This window comes from Vigna umbellata, chromosome 10, assembly GCF_029865625.1.
Source record: "Vigna umbellata cultivar VRB3 chromosome 10, Vumbellata_1.0, whole genome shotgun sequence".
Taxonomy (NCBI): Eukaryota; Viridiplantae; Streptophyta; class Magnoliopsida; order Fabales; family Fabaceae; genus Vigna; species Vigna umbellata.
Window position 1 is genome coordinate 15,950,464 of NC_142174.1, and position 20,292 is coordinate 15,970,755.

The 20,292-nt window shown below is 33.9% G+C and overlaps 1 long non-coding RNA gene across 1 annotated transcript; it reads right to left on the reverse strand.

The window, feature by feature from the left end:
* Nucleotides 1-5,621: 5,621 nt before the first annotated feature.
* Nucleotides 5,622-10,098, reverse strand: LOC148192019 (uncharacterized). Its single transcript, XR_015782601.1, has 3 exons — nucleotides 9,920-10,098; nucleotides 9,690-9,770; nucleotides 5,622-5,858 (listed from the first exon to the last, which is right to left on the reverse strand). It is a non-coding gene; the product is annotated as an uncharacterized LOC148192019 (long non-coding RNA).
* Between the last annotated feature and the right edge of the window lie 10,194 nt (nucleotides 10,099-20,292).

Below are 20,292 nucleotides of genomic sequence, written 5' to 3' on the forward strand. Positions count from 1 at the left end.
AATTTTCCAATAATCTTTATTAATATGATCAATGTTATTTTCTATTCTGATTACTATTTTTATCAATGATATTCATATCTTTTCCGTTGCACCGTTTTTGTTAGTTTAGGTATGTATACGATGCTCTTAATTTATCATTCGTTTCCTTCAAATGCCCTAAAACTAGAAGAGATTATTTTTGTCTTTGGTTCCAGATGCGCCATATGGTTTTGTCGCACGCTTAGTCAGAATCAGGAATAACTGGAGTAAGGCAACCGTTTAATACTCTGCACCATTTGGTTAATGCGCATAAATAATCTATGCAAAAGGTTTTCGTGCTACGTAAGCCTTTATCTCCATCTATACTGAAGAATATATAGATACAGTCTCATGCCTCAAATATCGATACTAGACCATATGATTATGATGATAATATATATATAAGTCTCCTATATATATACTATTTATTAGACCAATGATGCCGTTAACAAGCTAGAGAGCTTCTTCCCAATAAAAGAAAGTTTTCTATTGCTTGTACACTTAATGGTTCAACCTTGAAATAGTATTCACGATCCAACGATGATTAGATTTTTGAAGAGTTGGTTGGTTATAGGAATATTAAGTCGAAAGGGGTGCTGGGATAGATAGAATTTTGCATTATGGATGAGTAGAAGTTTGATGCGCAAAATGCACAGTATGGCCTATAAAGAGCCAACACAGAAATGTGTAGTCATTTTCAAAAAAGAAACATATTATTGTCACTTTTCTTGGTCACTTGTAGATTTAATGGATTACGTATTTTGTACAAAATGGAATTTAGGAATATCTGCCCTTCTGTTGGCTCATGTAACAGGAAAAAGGTGGTGTATCATATCAGATATATTCATTATTACCAATGCCTGAGGTGTCAACTATACTGTTTGTTTAAGAGGGATCTGATACTTGACCATGTTCAATGCGTCAGACATGTTCTTTGAGGATCTCATTGTGCCTTTACCCTTACAGATTTTGTGTCACCTATTCTCGTTTTTCTTTGCCATTCTTTCCATGAATCTGAAGATAAGAAGTTGAGGTTTAGTACTTAAAAGCAATAGCTATTTTAACAGGCAGATTTCTAGAGAATTGAAATCATTGAATTTCATCATAATGATAGGAAAATGAAGGTGGTTTTAGTGAAGGAGGGGGTGTTGACAAGGTAAAGAAATGGTGAAGCTAGCTCCACATAAGCAGGAAGAATGGTGGTGGAGGGTTTATTCGTTAAGGCTCTAGGATTTTCAAAAAGAAGCGAACATGAAGTACAACTTTTCCCCCATAGGAACCCCAATACGAACTAGGACAAAGGACAAGTGGAATATGAGAAATGTCATCAAGGTCACACTCGTCAACAGCTTTAGATAAACATAAAGTTATTCATGGGTCACCACCTAATAACTCAAGCCTTTAACCAATATATTCCTTCATTTTGTCACTCACACTAAGCCATATATAAGAAAATTAATAAATAATAAAAATCATTAATATTTAAAATAGTCTTTATTATTGATTAGAAAAAAATATATTTTATTTGTGAGTTAAAATCTAAATTGATCTTTAATAATAATTTCCCAAATTTTATTTAATTATTATTATTAAATATAAATTAGTTTTTAATTTAAATATAAAAACTAATTTAAAATCAATAATTATAAGTTGTTAAAATTTCGAAAGCTAAAACTTTAATAACTAAAATTATAAATTAATTTAAATTTTAATTCATAAATTAATTATAATTTTTATTAATAATAAAGATTATTTTTAGATACTAATTTTAGTTTATAGAGTGATATTTAATTTAATCAATATAATAACTAATTATTTTTAATTTGATTGTTATTTAATTACTTTTTATTGTGTATTAGTTAATAGTCCATGCATTGGCAAACCACATATTGATAATTAGTTTATACCCGAGATTATAACAATGGGCCAAGTGATACTGTCCATATTTCCGATTCCAAACAAATTTTCGTTTCCTAGTATATGAGCTTTTAAGTTTGAAATAAAACAATTAATAAAATTTAGTTATGTGGGGTAACGAGTTAATGTCATAACAGCTATATTTTCCTTATATTTTGCTATATAAGTTTACACTTAGGTCCATTTGAAGTACACAAATTTCTTGGAGTGCTAGATATAATTTAGGAGGTTTAATAAAATAAATTGAAATGTAAAAATGCATGAAAGATAATAAAAATTATCGATTCACAAGATCATAAACATATACAATCTATACCACCATAACTTTTGTTTTGAATCTGGATTTTGAAAAACAATAAGTGTAATTAAAAAAATTAAATTGTAATATCAAACCAAACTTAATTGAAATATCATTTGTTTTAATCCAAAAGTAATAGTAAAATAAAGTTACCAAACATTCTATCACCTAATTTGATTTTGTAGCTTACCTAGGCATAAATTATAATAAAGATAGAATAAATATTTGTAGTTCCAAAATACAAAATTAGAATTGGTTCATATTTCAAATTTTGATACATCTTTATTTTAAATTTTAAAATAAATTAATATATTTCTTTTAACCTAACAATCTTAATATCTTTTATGTTAAGGGTGTTTCTGATTAATATTTGAGCTGTGTCAAGCAATGAAAATAGTTCAGACACTAAAATAAAATGACATTTAACACGTAGAAAAAGTTAATGCAATTGAGTTAGAAAAAATATATTTATTTATTTTTAAAGTTTAGACAATAAATTGTATCAAAATTTTAAACATAGAAGAATTTCAATTTCACATCAAAATTTAAAAAAATAAAAACATATTTAACTCATAACAAATATCCATATTTATTTCAAAAGAAAAAAAAATACACTCAAATTTAATAATGATGAACGAAATCAAAAAATGTTCACAATTTTTAGAGTCTAGATTAGCATAATAACTAGTTTTCCATAGAGATTTCTACACAAACATAAAAAATAAATCACGCTTACAAAATATAGAAAAGAATAAACGAGAAGAGAAAAACATTAGTTAACTTTCTTACTAATTAATGAGATTACGATTTGTAGAAACCAAAGTTGGGTCAAAGTACAAAATCATAAGGTTTGAAATTTGCAATATAGATGGTAAAGCTTCTATACAGGATAATTACCTTGATGCTAATCAGGTAAGTTTGATTTGGCTTGTGTTATAAGATGCAAAACTGTATATTTTTCTCTTAATTAACTTCCTATAGGAACTTTTAAATAATCTCAATCTCACATTTATAACAAAATTTATATATATATATATATATATATATATATATATATCCTACTATAATTTAAATATAGGAATGTCAAGAATAATTTTTGAATTTCTAAGTCTAAAAAATCTTAAAATTTCTTTCAACTTGCTATATCGTATATATCTTCCTGCTTAAGATCCTCTTTTTGGTGATTTGATTGATCACCTTGCTGCATCAATGGAACATATACTTTCTGTTTGCGTGATTAGCCAGCCAGTTGTGTCTTTCTTCCATGTATATTTGGACTATGTTTATTTACGGATTTGTACTGCCAATCATACTTTTTAAATCTTATTCAACTGTGCATGATTACTGCATATGCTAAAGGGATTTTTTTTCTGTAAAGATACTGTCTTTCAATAGTTGGTTTGTCTATATCTCTCTATTTTTACGACAAACCAACTATATGTATCAATACATGGAATTACTTTGATAACAATGTTTGGAAATGGAGTAGTTGTTACTTAGAAATTATTAAACACCATTCATTCATGAACTTTGTAGTTTGTAGTATGTAGTTTTTCTTCGGTAGTTGTCACTGTTCCAAATCACATGCATCCAAACCAAAAAGTCACAACAATTTATTTTAGAGAAACTTATAGTATCTTTTTTCTTAGGTTTAAACTCTCCCTTGGTCCTCAATTTTGTATAGAAATCTCAGTTCGGTTCTTATTTTTTCATCTGTCTCAATTGGGTCATATTATTTGTAAAAATGAACACATTTTACCCTAATCGTTAACTGGTCTCAGATGGCATTAAATTGATATGACGTGGTGCACAGAGAATGTGGTGATGTGTGTTGATGACTTACGTGGATTGTTTTGATTAAATAAATAATGTTGATGTGGCATTATTTAGTACCCTTTATTCAGTTTAAGGAAATAAGAATTAAGGATTTGAAATTGGAATTGAGGATTTCATTTCGTTGTTGCGAGACGAAGCGGAAGACGATCACCAACTGCAATCTTGGAGAAGACGAAGAGAATCCAGCCGATAGTTGACGCGAACTAAGGTAAGGTATATTTCGTTTCGTCTTTGGTTTTCTGTTTGAACGCATAAATGTCTTTTTGCTTTTACAAACATGTGCGTCTTCGACAATTGGGTTTTTGTTTTGGTCTGTAACAATTTTTATAATGATTTGTGGTTCCCATTTTGCATGTTGAATTGTTACATTGTAGTTTAGACATTATGGTCCCCAATTTTGTTTGTTGAATTGTTTATCAGCTGTAGTGGTCCCCTGTGTGTGACTGTTTCGTTAGTGGGGATGTTACTTTGTTCCCTGTCCCCCTGTCTGTGTCGGTGTGAGTGTTTAGGTAGTGAGTGAGTGTTCCCGTAGTTAGTGAGTGAGTGTTTAATATTCTAGAGACTTGTTAACCCCCATAATGTACAGGTTATAAAAGCAACTTGTTCATATGGATGAGGAACGTATTAAGGTGGTGGTCCACCATTGTGGACATTTTGTCAGTGATAATAATGGGCAGTTAAAATTTGAAGGAGAGAGAGCAGAATGGTCTTGTGATCCAAACCTGTGGAGCTATTTTGGCATAGTAGTCTCAGTCAAAGAATTAGGTCATATGGACATCAAAGAATTATGGTACGGTTTAGGAGGTTAGTCTGTGGACCCAGATAGGTTAGAATTATTAACTGATGATAGGGGTGTCATGCATATGCTGAACATTACTAGGTTAAATGATGAAGTTCATTTGTTTGTAGTTCATAATATGATGGAACCAGAAATAATAGAAATGATTGATTGGGTTGGTGATGGTCAACTTGAAACAAAAATGGTGGAGGGTGAGGGGAATGCCCATAAAGGTGATGGTGAATTATCGTCACTTCAGTTTCTTTAATTATTTCTTTCAGTTTTATGTGCTAAAAACGAAAAAAAAAATCATTTAACTCAACTTTCATTTTATTTACTTATCACAAACTTTACGTGTTACAAAAATCCAAAACGTCAAGAAAATATAATAGGTTGTTCAATATAACTTTTATACCAAATATTATATTCAATACATAGTAAGTACTAAACTTTGAAAACATATAATTAATAATTAGAACAAATATCCATCTTATTTAACTATTTATTTCAACATTACAAAAGATAATTATATAATTTTTTACTATGCACTAATTCAATTATTTTATTATTATAGATTTTATTATTTACAAATCTAATTATAACTAAATATTTTAATATTAATTTTTTATATTACTAAACTCTTCATTTAAGTATTATATCTATAATTATAACATTTAAACATAATTGTATTAATAAATTATTTATTTAAATATAATAATAGGTGTGACGTCCCAAAATATATAAAAAAAGCATACATATAATAAAGACGTCATCATGCATAATATAGGAAAACAGTCATGAGTAATTAGGATTACAATCATCCTTAGAATAGTGTGGAATTGAAAACTAGAGTAGTAGAGTTTCTCCTTGGAAATTACAGAGAATTTAAAACTTTAAATGCACTAAAGTTCTTCAAAATAATATGAGTTCATGGAAATAAAAGCTAGCAAATCTAAGCTGCAGCACTGCCGTCCCCATCAAGAGTTGTTTTCAAAGTATCCTCCTCTTCATCTGCTCCCACCCAAGTGGATGATCATCACAAAAGGAAACACATACAACATGCACAAACACAAGTAAGCAAGGGTGAGCTAATTATATAAAAAGCATGCATCATGTCAAGCATAGAATCTACAAGAGTTATTCTAAAATCAAAACAGATTAAGACAGGTATCCTAACATGTTGAACACTAGACTTGACTCGTCCGGAATTTAGAATGAGAGTCGAGCTATGACGGGTCATGCAACCGTGGTGGCTTATGAAATTTGGGTTCCCCACCCTGCCACACTCACGAGGTTAGTCCGTTCCGCGCCTTGGAGTATACTGGAAGCCTCCGAGACTAAGACTTCCGGCTACTCCTCACCACATGGTTCAATCCTCTCTACGTGAGAAGAAAGACCATTTGAGCGTCAGGAAGACCCCCAAGACTGAGCTCATACTTTCATTCTAAAACACTAAGAATCTCACCGAGAAATTTAGTACTTTGAAACATGTTTCCGTTACTCAATAATCATATACTTATACAGCCACAATTAACCAACATCTTTACAATTAACCAACCTCTTCATAAAAACATACACTCCAGTCATACTTCTCAAACCAAGTAACTCACTAATACTCACCGACATACCCGAGTAATCACACTGCAACCTTTATTTTATAACACAACCCACATACTTCGTTTAGTATTTTCTCTTTGAAAAAAAACATTTAAATTACAACTAAAATATAATAAAAACTATTAAAGGCAATGTGACAGTACGTTCCATTTTATTAAACCTATAAGTAAATTTATACTTTATTAATATAATATAATAATATAGGTACATAAATCCCTGCACGAAAACCATTAAAAGAAAAAAACCTTTCTTTTCTATTTCTAGCCTGCACATTAAGGCTGTGTTCGCATGAGAGGAATTCACTGTTTACAGTGATTTGCGAGCGACGATAGAGAGAGGTGAGTCTGTTCGTTTGAAGTGATTGTCGAAGACGGAAATGGACGGATTTGCGGGATGGCACGGTTTCAACAATCTTCGTATTATTGAGATGATTTGCGCGGATTGTTACCCATTTACACATTTGCCCTGGCCCAATTGCGTAATACCGAATAGATAATAACATAAAATATTACCCACATAGTTTGGCACTGCAGGGAGATGCTCACTTTTGGTGTTGGTCAAAGGCCATTCATAGGGATGACTGGGTTATGCAGAGATAAGGTTCTCTACTTGACACAACCCTACACTACACTGCAAAGATTCCTGCCAAACAGTAAAGATTCGTGCATGAGCTGGTTTCAATTACATGGATTTTGAAGTTCAGGAAGACCCCTTCAAAAGGGAGGCACATCTGTTTGGTGAGTGTACGAGTGTGTGAAACAAGCGAGTGTATGAACCAGAAAGTTTGGTGTATGAGGATGAGCTGAAGTTATGTGCAAGGAGAAGAGGAGTTCATATCAGGTAATGGTGAGGTGTGAAGAGTTTTAAATGTTGTTGCAGGTTGGAGGCATGTGTGGTGGACGGCCGGTGTTGAAGACGAAGAAGGGTGGTGTGTTTTGAAGGGAAGGAAATGGGCGGGTGAAGATGAAGCATGCGGTTGAAGAGGAAGAAGACAATCATGGTTATGTAAAATACAGTGCAGAGATGTGGCTACGGGTGAAGGAAGTTAAAACCGAGGGTGGTGTAATCAGTTATTGGACGCTGTAACCGGTTACGCTGCAGAGGATGAAAACGAAGCCATACGTAATCGGTTACGCACTAAGTAACCGGTTACCAGCATTCGAAAATTTGTGGCGTTTGGCTTTGAAAATGGCAAATGAAGGAGACGAAGGTGGAGCATGGCGGAGCCTGGACGATGCACAGCGGATGGCCTGCAGCTTCTTCTTCTTCTTGACAGACCCGCATGAAGGTGAGGAAGGTGGAGGATGGTGGATGATGGTGGAGGATGGACGTAGCAGAGGATGTGATGCATGTTGTTGTTGTTGTTGACAGACAACAGCTGAAGGTGATGAAGGTGGATGATGGTGGAGGGTGGAGGATGGAGTGTACATAACAAATTGTTCAAAACATAACAAACTCTTCCAGAATAAATTGTTCAAAACATAACAAATTAATTGGGTCCAAACTAGAATAAATTGTTGAGCTGGTTGGAAGCCTTCGGCTAGGGTTGCAATTGCAATTTCACTTCTTCTGAGTTTGGTTTATTTTCGTTTTGATAACTCATTTTTTTATTACATTTTTAAGTTCTTAAAGGTATGTTATTCTTTCTATTGGGTGTGGTAGTGTCGTAGGAATAAATCCAATTATAGATTCAGTAGTATCAATTATAATAATTTGTTTTAAATTATAATAATTAATCTTTATTAGCAAATTGTTGTATATCTATTTTTTCTTTATTTAAGTTAATTGTTAGAGCTAAATTGGTAGAATTTGTTCTCTTTACTCTTTCCAATTAGGTTATCAGTTTTGTAATTTATACCACAATAATCAAACGATGAAATCAATTCATTCAAATGCTTTTCTATATAATTAAAACTAATTATTATAATTGATAAGCAGTTCCAAAAATTGATGTTTTAATAGATGTTGTTTGCAAATTACTTCTGAGCATTATAATTTTTTTACTAAATTCATTTTACTTCTAAAAATTATAATTTTTTTAATAAATTCATTTTACTAAATTATAATTTTTTTACCTTTTAAAAAATTAATTTTAATTTTTTTTTAATTTTTTACTCTTTATAAACATTTTTACAATTAAATATAACATTAACAAATAACATTTTATATTACTAGGGACATTTTGGTAATCTTTAATTTCTACTAATTAAACAAATTTTTTAAATCTATCACATCAATCAAATCTTACACTAATTCTCACAAACTTTACTTCCAAATCCACTCCCAATTACCCACAAATCTACTCAAAAAAACAACAACAAAATTACCCTCAAATCCACTCAAATCCATTCAAATCATCTCCCTCAAATCATCTCCCCCAAATCACCCTAAAAGAACACAGCCTAAAAGAAAAAAAAACCTTTCTTTTCCATTTCTAGCCTGCACATTAACTTCTTAATAAAGGTCACCTTATCTTTATTTAATATTAATTTTCCTTCATAAAATCTTGCGGGACCCACCATTCTTTAATACAAAAACGCACCAACAAAGCCTCTAAGCCCTTTTCTCTTTCTACTTTACAATGATTTATCATGAATTACTCCCCTCTGCCCTTAACTTTCCACCACATCCAAATAAAAGAAATTCTTCCAACACCAAGTCCAAGACGGGACCTACAAGGTCTTTTTTAAAAACAAACACCAACAACTCTCGATCTCCCCAATTTCCTATTTTAAGCAAAATCAAATCAAATCAAAGAAGCAAGGAAATTTCCCACCCTGGACTTAACAATCCCGCGCCAAGGTGCTTCAGAACTTAAAAAGACCAAATTACCAAGTCTTATAACCAAGGCAATACCCAACTAAAAGAAGCCAGAATCTCCTTCTCTGTCACAATGCTACACACCACTTTCGTACTCACGAAACCCTTTTCTTCCTTTTTATATTTCTCAAACAAAAAGTTCTTATAGTACCCATACTTATATAACAAATATGCAGAAAACTCCATTCCTCTTATCTTCACTAAACCCATCTATATTTCAGCAATCAATTCCATCATAACAACTTACAACCAATACATTTTTACATGCACAATTTTCAGCATCATAACACAATCCAATTTATACTCAAGAGGTACATAACACTTTAAATCAACACACCAATTCAGAATTCAACATGCATATATCTCATAAATTAATTTCAAACAAAAATAACTAGCTCTCCTTACCTTCTTCTTTCGGGTTGCTCAATACAATTCACAGTAGATGCCCTAACAGTACCCTCCACATAGAGGGGAACTTGACAGAACCTACAGATCACCAAATTGGTGATAGAACATAGCTCTTAGAGCTCGAATAGACAGAGAATGGAAGGAAAACGTACAAGGCACGTGAACCCAGCAAAGTTGCATGCCCTAAGTTCTAGAACAGTGAAAGAGAAGGGGAAAAGAGAACTTACCGGTCGGAACAGGAAATTGTTCGGTTCAAAATGAAGCTCTTGCCATCGCGATCGTTTAGGCACCTTCAAATTACAATTCAAACAGTGTTTGGATCTTTTAGAGAGAAGGCAAATCAATTATTTAGGAAAAAAGATTTCTGTTAACAAATGTATCAGACTTCTTAGAAGTCTATCCTAAAGCCAAGTTGTCCTTAGTCTAATGGGCTTGGTTGCCTCACGACTACTTTATATTTTTTAGGCCCTTACAATAGGTATATTAATTTTCTTAATAAAAATTTAAAAATAAAAATAAAAAATGACGATCCGTATGTACGCATTGGTCTTAAAATAGAGTCTCAAACTAGTTGATATAACAGATGTGATTTACTTAAATTTAAAGAAGAAAAAAGAAATAAAGAAGATAGAAGAAGAAAAGGAGACGTTAAAATGAAAGAGAGAGAAAAGAAGAAAAAAGTAAAGAAAAGTTGAAAAAGAAAAAGACACGGATAAGATGACGGAAAAATAAAAGTAAAAATCTCAAAGATCAATGTGAACAATAAATATAATTTCAATTTCATTTCAATTTTATATTTGTGTACAGTGAAAGAGACTGGGGAGAGGCACATCTGACCCGATATTAACAGACAAAATTAATTGTTTTAGAAAAATCGGTCTATTTAAATAACTAATATGAATAATATATCTGATTTTCAGAATCTGATATTAAATTTTAAGTTTAAAAAAGATGTCACTAGCTTTTAAGAACCAACCTTATGATGAGTTAAAAGATATTCCCAATTTTAATATTTGCGGCAGGAATAAAATTAGGGAAAATGACACTTGAACAACCATTTTTGACAACATTTAGACACGCGCACACGTGTCAAAATCTGAGTGGTCCATTTTCATTTAATTTTTCCAACTGGACCACTCAGATTTTGACACGTGTGCGCGTATCTAAATGTTGTCAAAAATGGTTGTTCAAGTATCATTTTCCTAAAATTAGTGATTGCATTAAAAATGGGTGACGTCAGTTTTGTGGAATATCAAGCTGAAAATGACAAGTCAGTTACCGAATATGGATTTTTTCGAATAATTTTTGTATTATTAAAGATAGGAAATCTATATCCACACACACAAGGCTCACATTTTTTTATCGTATATATAAACAGACCAACAATTACAATATCTTTCTTATTCATTGGTTTTTAATGTAACTTGATAAAACCCTAATTGTCATACTTATGCGCTGCATTCGCAATGACTTTAACTAAAAGTAATAATTAAAAATAGTTATAATTCGTAATTGTGATTTTATAATTTTTATAAATGTTATATGTAACATCCCAAATATAAAACTACTAAAATGACTCTGACATTAGTAATGATATAACAGAACTATAAATTTTTGCGAAGAATAAAATTTTTCACCTGAAGAATAAAAATACAATCTATACTGCAAGTTTCACTCTCAACCTCCCGTTGAGTCAACTGAAAGATTGTATTCCTAAGTTCACACTATTAAGGTGATATCACAATAGAGAAACCACAAACAAAGACAGACCACAGAAAATGCAAGGGTAATCTAGTTTACAATTGAGAAATTATATATATATATATATATATATATATATATATATATATATATATATATAAAGTCATTTAAAACATGTTATATACAACCAACATATCACTACACAATCATCAACCCTTTATGTAGACCACTTATTATAAGTGGACTGTCCGGACTTAGAATGAATGTCGAGCTATGGCGGGTTGTGCACTCGTGGTGACTTCTACTGCTTTGCAAAGCATTGCCAATGAGTTTCACCCTACCACACTCACGAGGTTAGTCCGTTATCACTCACATTGGATCATACTGGAAGCACCTAAGACTAGGACCTCCTGCTACTCCTCACGACATGGATCAATCCTCTCTACTTAAGAATGAAATATCATTGGAGTTTCAGGATAACCCCCAAGACTGAACTCCTCACTACTGGAAAAATAATTATTTCCGACGGCAAATTACCGAAGGACTTTGTGGCCTTCGGTAAATGTAGTTTACCGAAGGATTTTCCGAAGGCTTGTGTAGTATCACTTTACCGAAGGGTATTGGCCGTCTGTAATGGACAGGAGTGATTACCGAAGGCCTATGACCGTCCGTAAGTGAATGATGTATATGAAATTAGAAAGTGACACATTTCCCTCCCCCTCATTTCGCGAAAACCCCTTCTTCCCCAATATTGAGATTCTGTGCCCTTCCTCCCTCAGACGAACTACTGTGTGGCGTGTGCAGACTTCTTCCCAGCCTAACCATAACTGGGATACGATTCTTCCCCAGTCTTCCATTATAGGTGAAGTGTCCCATTCTCCCATCTCATTTTATTTCCCTGTTACTGTTTTCGATTAGGCATCAGTGGTGGAACCTTTCTTCTTGTAGCGTTTTGCAGTGTTCTGAGCTGAGGAAGGTCGTGGGTGGTTCACTTGAAGGCTACCATTCTCGAGGGAGGATATTGGAGGAGGCGGCGTAGAGGAGGCGGTGCAACCAGGGGAGTGGCGCTCTGTGACAAGGTCTTCCAGTACCGCTTCAGAGGCTATTGAATGGGCTACCGTCGAGGTAAGTTGTCATTTTCATTGATGAACTATAAAAGCTAAGAACAATGTGTTCTGACTTTGTTCATTGTATGCCCAGAATGAGTTTGTGCAATATGATTTTTTACAGAAAATATTGTTCAAAGTAGTCATTTTGATTGCTAATGCATTTTTTAGAAATAGCCATTTTAAAACTAAAGCAACCTAATATCTGTTGATTATGAAAACTGATAACAAATACTGGATGAGAGTAAAAACCTACTGGTACACCTAAAAAGCCAATTTCAATAAGTAGTGAAATACTGAAGATAACATTAAAGACCACCTTTTCTTCCCTTTCCTTTACCAAATATTGAACATCAGTTTCTGTTATCCAACCTAATTATCTAGCACCTCTATATAAATAACATGTAAGGCAGTAAAAAATTATGGCCCAGAATCAACCAGAGACCTTATTTATTGGTCTTACTACCAAAATTTCTAGACAGTTGCTTTTATAATGTCTTACTTCACCAATTATTGATCTAAAATCAAACAGGGATCGATGTACATGTAGTGTACGTACAGACATATTGGTAGCTATACTAGGGGTGTTAAATTATTTTTCTCACTACATATACTACATTGTGTCCATTTTGTGATGGTTCTGGCCTTATCTCTATACTGGGCTTATGGTAATATACTGATTCGTGATACAATTGCCAATACTTGGAGGAGTACAGAATTGTGAGTATTCTGCATGACAGAGAGAAAGCTATGGGAGTGCATCTAGCATGGACAAGGGACATTGATTCAAACGTTGAATAAGGACATAGCATATAATTGAATTTTGTAGCACCAAAAAAAGTATAGTCCACAACTACTACTTTTGAGTCAGCTTCAGACACAGGATAGAAAAATTTTAGTGGTCATTCTTGATTATTATGGCTGCTGATATACAAACTTCATAGTAAATTTGCATCTTTAATGCAGACAACTTTTGGAAGATGCTTGTGATGCTTTGTATTAGTGTCTGCCTTAATAATATATGGCTAGGAAGCATATTTTATTTAATTATCGAGTTCAATCCATTATTATCAAGTGAGTGTATAATTTATTAGGAAGCATATTTTATTTAATGTTTCTGCTTTTGCTGAGTACTTGTTAAAAAATTTAGCAAACAATCTTAAGCTGTTGTATAAGATTATTAAATGGTGCAAATATAGGTTTTTTTGGAGGAAGACCCACTGTTGAATGCAATAAAGTTGGTGTCAAATTTCGAGGTCTTGCAAATTAGGAGGAGTTAAGCATCTGAAACAAGTATGTACTCAATCATATTTTATTGAAGTTTTCAAAGTCCTGTTTTTGGTGCCTGAATGTGCATTTTGTTGGGTATGTGCTGATTTTAACATTGTAAATAACCTTATTGGAATATTTTGAATTGTGGACTTGTATTTGATTTAAATTCTGATTTGTATGGTAAAAAACTACATAACAGACCTATAATCCGTGCCTTTGGTTCATGTTTATGGTCCAAACTTGATCTCACTCTCTCCCTTTATGTCCAACATCCAACCACATTTAAAGTAAGTCTTAATGTTTGACCAAGAAACACAAAATACTAAAGTAGGCTACCAAACTACACATACACTGTTCTAAAAAGTTTAGAACAGTTAAACCTACCTAGTACAGAAATGAGACTACCAAAAGTACCTAAAACTGAAAACATGACTACCTAGAACCTAAAAGTAGTTAGCAGAATAGGATAAAAGTCATAATATGGACAAGGTTAAGAACCTTGTCCTTCCTAGCCAGTTAGTCTTTGGTTGTTTCTTACATTAGTGTGAAGGACCATTTGAACAGTGCACAGTAGTTTGTAATGACCAAATACACTTGCATAATTGGTTAAAAAACAGAAAGGTACACAACTTCTCAAAATGACTATCGTAGTTGCTATTTATGCAGCAAAAAGTGCTAAAACAGCACTATAACTGACCAAAACAGCAGAATCAAAGATAGCTAGATCAATAAACATGTAGGAAAATTCCTAAACAACAAGATCTAGCTTGAACATCTGAGCTAGGAGAATTAAATTGGGCTAAAACACGAAAGAAAAACAATGGCAAACAGCAATAAAAATGAACTGTGCACCTTACAAAGTCGCTGGAAAAATTAACAGTAGTGGCTAAAATGAGCAACAGTGATTGTGAGGTTCAAATGATTTGTCAATCAAGTTTATATCATCAAATTGGATGTGTGCAAACACTTAAACAGCCAAGGAATACACTACAACAGAATTTCACTACTGCACTTCCAAATATAGGCAAAAATGATGGTTTAAAAGGTGATTTTGCATATAGGTTCAAAATGCACCAAATGAACAGTGCACACTAATTTGAAATGGTAAAATACACTTGCTCAATTGTTCAGAATGCATAGAAATAGCCAGTACACTCGTATGACAGTAGCAGTTGCCAAGATTCAAGAAAATTAGACCAAAACTGCATAAGATTTGAAAACTAAGTGGAATCAAAGCTGGAAAGCACCAACAAAGATTATGAAAGTCCTAATTGAGTAGATCTAGCTTGAGAATATGAGCTAGGAGAGAATATGAAAGTCTTTAGAAGACCACTATTTCACACAATAATTAGTACCAAACTAGATCAAAAAGTGGACCATCACACGTTCAATAATTCTAAGCCTGAAAAACTGTAAAACTTCTCTACTATTAAATGTGACCAATTCATCTACCAAAAGAAAATTAAAATTACAATTTACTTAAACCACTTCTTGGCCCGTGACCTTACTTAATACTTTTTTTTGTTTTATTAAACAAAAGAAATGTTACACTTAGATCCTGATGGCCGTGAGCTATTTGGCAAGCAAAGAAGAAAATGTCAAGCAATTTGGTTCTCTACCTTCCAGACGTGAACTTTATCTTCTATACACAAGATCCACTGAATTGCAAAGGGAATTGAAAACAAATAAAAATAAAAGCTATCTACTACTCCATCTTAGTCAATAAGTCTCAAGCAATAAAAGTAAAATGCAATAAAGGACCAAGTCTTCTTCACGTGAAAAGGGGTTTAGAAATCTGAAAACTTTGCTCTCCTATCCATCCATTCACTTAATTCCTTCAATGAAAAGACAAAACAAGGTGCAAAGACATTAAAGGGAGGGGCTGCCACTGGACACAACAACAACACGGTATTTTATAAAAGAAAGGTAAAGATAACAAAGCATTTTGGCAAGAAAAACAAGGAGGACCCTACCACTTTCTTCATTCACGTACACCTAAGAGGTTTTCACATAAGAATACAACTTTTGAAAGCTTTTGTTGTTGCCAAAGAATAAAAAACGTAGCTGCACATTCACTTCACCTCTCTATTCATCTTTCAAAAGTAAACAAAGTAGAAATGTGTAAAATAATGATGTTGCTGGACCCATGAACATTATATAAAAGAAAGACAAGCAAAAACATATTGATTGGAAGGTGAAAACATGCAATTCTTCCAGTAGGGCTGTCCAACTTTCTTTAAGCAAAATTAAACTACAAGTTCTGAAATTTAAAGCATACTACCGTGCAAACAAACCAAAGTCATTGAAAGCATTAAAAATTTCATAAACTATACTACTATATGGACCACTTTTTGCGAGAATTCATGTGTTGATGGATCATGGTTGCACTTCTCCAAATTGCAGTAGGAATCACACAATTCTACCTCTTTTGACCGAGAATCACACCTCCATATTCATCTACTTCTTCAAGAGTTTTCTCCAAGCAGTTCACCATGCTCACTCTCTCAAAAGCTCCTCACATATGCGTATCTTCCAGTCATTACAGCAACTTCCTCTCTTCATCTCCAACTCAGTTCTTGTATTTCAAGAAAAGAAAGAAACGTATACTTCACTTCAGCCGTGAAAGCAACTTGTTCTTCTCTCCCTCTCTGAACGTATCATCTCACACCACCACCAATTCTTCCTTCATCCAGCCATGATCTCTGTAATACACTTGCTATACTCCATGGAAAAAAAGGAAAAGAAGATGCCTCTTTCCAATTGTCGAGAGGAAGAATTTAAGAGAGATCTCCAAATCCTTCTGTTGTCTCCTTCTGACCATAGGCTTTAGGCTTGTCTCCTCCCCTAGCATCTAGCTTCCTCATTTTTCTTCAATCAATTCCCTGTGCTTGGATGTAGCTATGCCAATTGGTGTTTCATGTTGACAAAAATTGATGCCTATAATCTCCACGTGCAATAAGCCAACTGCTGTAAAACTTATTCTAAACACATGTGGCATACCACGTGCTTGAATTCCTCACACTCTGATTTCAAATTCTGCATCAAAATTCATGTCTGGTTTGATCATGTGCACACTGTTTTTGTTCAGATTTATTGATTCTAATGCTTGAGACAAGTTTATTTGATGAATTTATACATGTTTCAAGTGCTAGAAATCTGTATTGACCACTAAATTTCAAAAACAGTAGTTGAGTTGATCAAAATCTGGTTTCCAAAACTGTCACAATTCTCCATAAGTTTTTGCACCGTGCTTGAATCCTTGCCATGTTTTAGGCCATTTTAATTCTCCTAGCTAACATGTTCAAGCTAGATCTGGTTGCTTAGGACTTTTCTTACATGTTTCTTGATCCATCCAGCATTGATTCACATGAATTTCCAATTCTGCTGCAGTTTTGCTTTATTTTTATGCATTCTTAAGCAACTACCACTGTCATTTGTTGCTACTGTGTGTTTCTGTGATGTTTCAATGTTTGTGAAAGTATATTTTGTGAATTGAAATCTGTTTCTACTGTTGAAATGGTCATTAAGAAGCCTATATGCAGATTTCCTCTGTATACCACCAAATTTTGCTGTATTTTTGGCTTCAGTTGCTGTGATTTTGCGAATCTGTCTCTGCAAGTGCATTTTCAAAGTGTATGCAAGTTTATTTTACCATTTAAAACTTGTGCACACTGTTCATTTGGTCATTTGTCAGTTCATATGCAAAATTTCTTACTAGACCATCCATTTTGCCTACATTTGGAAGTGCACTAGTGAAGTACTGTTGCAGTGTGTTTCTTGACTATTTAAGTGTTTCCACACATCCAATTTGATGATATAAACTTGTTTGACAAATCATTTGAGCCTCACATATACTGCCACTCATATATATGCAGTGAAACCTCTTAAGGGCTACTATAAATGCACTAGAATGGTGAAATCATGATGACTGCACTAAAGTAACCTCTTAAGGGCTACTTAACTTCATTAAGTTAAGTAGTCATTTCAAATCCTATGGTACTACACACATTCTCAATGAAATGAGAAGGGTAAAAATACTATAAACACTTAGAACGTACAAAATATGTGGAAGTACTCTAGACAAGAGAACTTCAGGTGTAATAAGTTGTCTCCTCCAACTTTAATACACAACCCCTTAGGATGTTTAATGCATTTCAATACTGAGGACTTGTCTTTGCATGCCCTTATTGAATGCCTATGACCATAGTGTTGAAATTGCCTTCCATGTTCGACTTCAGTAGTAATTGCTTTATTACTTATGTCACATGGAGTGTTGCTGTTTTGGCTAAGTTTGTATTTGTTTGGCTTGTCACAGAACATGGCCCATTATCCCAACCATCGTGGATGGATGTACGACCGTTGTTATAGTGGAAGGAGAGGTTTGAAAGAATCTTTTGTCATCGGAGTTGAAGAGTTCGTGGAGACGGCACGACGATATCAATATTATGCCCTTGATGGAGGGATTCGATGTCCATGCATCAAGTGCGAATGCACAAGCATTCTGAAAGATGAAGTCGTCAAAGTTCACCTTTACTTGGAGCCTTTGATTGATGATTTGAAGAAGTTATGGAATGGTGTTTGGACGTATGACGTTTCAAGGAGGCAAAATTTCCTTATGAGGGCAGCCTTGATGTGGACTATTAATGACTTCCCAGCGTACGGCATGTTATCTGGTTGGAGCACACATGGTCGATTAGCTTGTCCACATTGCATGGAACGTACAAAGTCATTCCAATTGAGTCATGGTCGGAAAAGTAGTTGGTTTGACTGCCATCGACGGTTCTTGCCCATTGATCACCCCTTTAGAAGAAACAAAAAGGCATTTCGAAAAGGACAAGTTGAAACGGATATGCCCCCGCCAAAGTTGACTGGATCACACGTGTGGAGAAGAGTGAAAGACTATCCAAAAGTGACTGAATCTGGTCAGAATAGGCTAGAAGGGTTTGGGGAATGGCATAATTGGACTAAAAGAAGCATATTTTGGGAACTTCCCTATTGGAAGGACAACTTGCTAAGACACAACATCGATGTGATGCACACAGAAAAAAATTTCTTTGACAATGTCTTCAACACAGTTATGAATGTTAAAGGTAAGACAAAAGATAATGAGAAAGCAAGAAAAGATTTACCTTTGTATTGTGGACGAAAAGACTTAGAGTTGAAGGCACAAGGTAACGGCCGATTATTTAAACCAAAAGCAAATTACACCATGTCAAAAGACGAGACAAGAATAGTGTGTGCATGGATCAAGGAGCTTAGAATGCCAGATGGATATGCTTCTAACTTGTCCAGATGTGCCAATGTTCAGAACGGTACTATTCAAGGGTTGAAGAGTCATGATTGTCATGTATTCATGGAGACTTTCATCCCTCTTGCGTTCAGTTGTTTGCCAACACACGTGTTACATCCACTGATAGAAATCAGTAACTTCTTTAAAGATTTGTGTTGCACGACACTAAAGGAAGATTCCCTTAAAAAGATGGATGAAAATATCCCGATTATTCTCTGCAAATTGGAAAGAATATTCCCTCCTGCATTCTTTGATTCAATGGAGCACATTGCAATACATCTTGCATATGAAGCTTGGCTTGGGGGACCCGTGCAGTACAGGTGGATGTATCCCTTTGAAAGGTTTATGGGAGAATCCAAACGCCACACTTACTTCATCAATGGTTACAAATTCCATACACATGAATGGTCTAAAGGAAAGAAAACATCAAATTGTGGCGTGTATGTCAAGGGCCTAACAGAGGGGTCTTATGATGATTTCTACGGCATCATTCATAAAATATATGAGTTAGAGTACAACAGCACTACTTCTCCAAACAGAGTGGTACTCTTCTATTGTGAATGGTTTGATCCTTCTAGAGCTGGTACTAGAGTCGATCCACGCTTTAATATTGTCGAACTGAACCAGAGATTAAGATATGGGCCTTTTGATCCTTTCATTCTACCATCTAATGTGAGACAGGTTTATTATGTGTCATATCCACCATTTCGCAATATTGACAAGCGTGGTTGGGCCGTAGCAATACAAACGAAGCCTAGAGGTCGCATAGACTCAAATGAAGTTGAGGAAGATGTAGCCTACCAACTTGACCAAATGTCACAACCACAAGAAATTATCGAAGTTGAACGTATAACCGCATTGGTCGACCCTGATGGTGATGGAGATGAATTAGAAGCAACAGTACAAGGTGATGAAGAACAAGAGGAAGAAGAAGAAGAAGAAGAAGAAGAAGAAGAAGCAAATGAAGAAGAAGAAGAAGAAGATGATGATGATGATGATGACGATGAAGAAGAAGAACAAGAAGAAGAAGACGATGATGAAGATGAAGATGAAGATGATGATCATGATGACGATGATTGAATGTTGAACATCTATTGTAGCAAATTGGACTATCATTTCATTACCATTATCTAAAATACCATCTTGAAGTTGTATGCAATTACTTGTACATTGACTTTGAAAACAATTCATCCTTCTTTATTTATTTATATTTATTCGCTTTGTTTGTAAC